The following is a 3,375-nucleotide window of genomic DNA, read 5'->3' on the forward strand; positions in this document are numbered from 1 at the left end:
GCGCATTGCAGACGCAACCCCTTAGCTATGCCCTTAAAACTTGGAAGGGCAGGAAGGAACAGTTCACCACCAGAAATAAAACGTTGACGCTCAAGCCTGCATACAGAGGGCAGAGGTGTGCATAGAAGGTTCTTTACTCTTCCCCTGGAGCCAGGATGTGTGTGAGGGGTTCCTCCATCTGGTCTCCCTCGTTCCTTCTCTCAGTGGTCTCCTAGGCATGTTGCCCTCCGTTTCCCCAGCCCCATTCCTCTTCTTCTTTCTCTTGATGATAGTTTTTATCTGGTTCTCTCTTGAGAGAGCGGTAGAGGTTTTGGTGTTTCAGATCTTACTGGATAAAGGAAAATTACCTCTTCCAGACCAGCCTCAAAGTGAAACATTGGCAGAACAAATACATCTTCCTCTATGTCATTCTGCCCATTCGAAGCGCCTAACTGTGAATGTTTGTTCCTCACATGCACGCGAACTGTGTTACCCTAGCTTGCAGGAGGCTGGGTCTGAGAGGGGTGTACCTCCTTGGTCCAGGACAGCAGGTCAGGGAAGATGCCACAAAAGGCTTTAACTGTAAGTTTTCCAAATGGGTATTGAAACACAATTTCAATAATGAGTCAACTCCGCTGCCTATCTACAGAATAACATGAATGACTTATTTCTGTGATTTAAAAAGTTTTTTCTTTGCCTTTCAATTCTTGACATTGCATTGTAAAATCATGATTCATTTTATTACTTAGGAAAATATTTCATCTTTCCACATTTCTGATTTCAGTCTTCAGCCATTTCAAACATGAGCCTTTAAGTTATACTCAGTATTTTGTTTCAGATTTCCATTTCCTATGAATATTTAGAATCATGATGAAAATTGTTTAAGATCTTGGTTCTTTTCTTGCTTCAGATTTCACATTCAAATCTGCTCAAAACTCAAGTACTAAAATGAAAAATAAGCAACTTTTTAAAAACTAATCTGACAGTTTCTATCTAGCATACAGAAGAAGAACATTAGGGTTTATAAAATGTGTACAGGGATGTTCATTTGCAGCATGTCGTGATAGAAAAAATTAGAAAACATCTAAATATTATTCAAGAGGAATGGCTGATTGATTACAGTGAATGGATGCTATGTCACTTCAGGCAGATATTAATTCTGCAGACGTTAAATGAACAGAAACATATATTCCAATCTTGAAATAATTCCCCTGAAAAGAAAATTACAGAATAAGATATATTAGTATGATTGCATTTCAGAAACAACAATAATATAGCTTATTAAGTGAACATATAGTTGTATCAACGGAAAATACATAGACGTATTAACACCAAACTAACATTGCTTTTGTATATGTGGGAAAGTAAGATTGAACAATTATTATTAAACTAGAGGCCAGGTACACAAAATTCATGCATGGGTAGAGTCCCTAGGCCTGGCCAGCGATCAGGGCCTTCCTTCCCCCAGCTCCCGGGTGCCAGCAGCTGGGGCCTTCCTTCGTTCCATGCCCCTCTTGGTGGTCAGTGCACATCATAGCGAGTGGTTTAACTCCCAAGGGGACAATTTGCATATTAGCCTTTTATTATATAGGATTTCCTTTATGCCATTTGGTGGTGCTTGAACTGTTACAGTACACATGTTTTTCTTTTATAATAGGAAAAATAATTTTATTTTGGAAAATTTTATTTCTTCTATAGTCTTTCCTTAAGCTAAACCCATTCAACTTAGAATTGAAGAAAAGGCAACTCATACTGGGGTAGACCAAAGTGAACTTTGCTTCCTTCTTTTATTAATGTAGGAAATCAAGTTCAAGAATGTCAGTGACTTACTGAAGGTCACACAGCTATGAGTAGTGAGGGAGAACTAGAATTCATTTCTCCTGACCCCCAATTCAGTGCTTGTTCCTGTGTTGCTCAAGCTTTGTCATCAAAGTGACCAAAGGTAAGGGAGATTGAATTGCTTTCTCAAAAAATGTGGGTGTGTTCTCTAAAACAGCAAATAATTTGTTGTGGCATTGTGTTTTACCTTAAAAACGAATGTGAATTAAGTAAACATACTACTGCCACATGCAATAATAGAGATGACTCTTTTTAGAAAAAGAAGAAAGCTTCAAACAAAACATGCTAAAGTATTCTATTTATATAAAACTCTAAAACAGGACAAAGTAATCACTAGTGTTGGATGTCAGGGGAGTGATTACTCTGGTGATGGTGTCAGAGCAGGGGCAAGGGCGTTTCTGCAGGGCCGGAAGGTTCTATGTATTCATCTTGGTAGTGGTTACATGGATCGTTCACTGTGTAAAAGTATATCACACTTGTCATTGTTCACTCTTCTGAATGTTTGTTGTAAAATATGTTCATTAAAAATTAATATGATTTTTAGAACCATGAATACCCATATCCATTTTCATACGCATTTTTCTAAAAATCTTAAAATAAAGTTGATACTCTATTAAAATATGCAGCATTTGTTTTGTCACTTCACATACTCCTTGGTACACTCCAGAGGTGTCCATAGCCCTGGCTTTGATGAGAAGCATGATGTCTCGGCCATCTCTGGCTGTAGCAGTACATCAGAATATTCCGGGGCCTTCAACCAAGTGTTCCAGTTGCACTGCAAGAGTTTGAATAATGACTCCACTTTTCCTACCCATATAACCGAGGACAAGGAATTTAACTTCCCTTTATTCCAATAGGGTTCACCTTGATAGGGTTGTGAGGATTAAATTAGCTAATCCATGTAAAGCACTTAGCAAAAAGACAAGCCCATATCACGCAAGGGATACGTGTTAATTATTGTTATTCTATGCAGAAATTTCAACTCTTTCCCCACCCCTGCAACCAGGATACTCCACATTGCTTTATATGTATCAGATGCTCACTGTTTTTTTAATTGAATCAAATCCAATGACTCCTCATGGTCTATAAAAGAAAGTCCATTTCCTTAGTTCGCATTTAAGTTTGTCCCCATCTCAGTCCCCTCCTGTTTTCCAGCTTCAGTTTCTTCACTGTCCTATATTAATCCCCATCCCAATCACACAAGTCTAAAACCATTTCCAAGCATGCCTTGCATTTTTCTTTCTCATAATGTTTCTCTGCTTATGTCTTGCACTCGCCCCACTTCCAGAAATATCTTTGAGCTTCCATAATTAAGACCACGATTAAATTGATCTCCTATGGCAATGCCTCTAATCTTTTTTGATTCACAAACCCTTCGAGAATTTAACAATTTCAATTTGACAATTTTCTATCTTAGAAAAAGAAATATATATATATATATATATATATATATATATATATATATATATACACCATCCATTTTTTAAGGTTTTACAATCCCCCTGGATCTTGGTCAGTCCCCCATGTATGGTCTTAGGCTACCTTCTACCCCATGAC

This window comes from Myotis myotis, unplaced genomic scaffold (assembly GCF_014108235.1).
Source record: "Myotis myotis isolate mMyoMyo1 unplaced genomic scaffold, mMyoMyo1.p scaffold_m19_p_1, whole genome shotgun sequence".
Lineage (NCBI taxonomy): Eukaryota > Metazoa > Chordata > Mammalia > Chiroptera > Vespertilionidae > Myotis > Myotis myotis.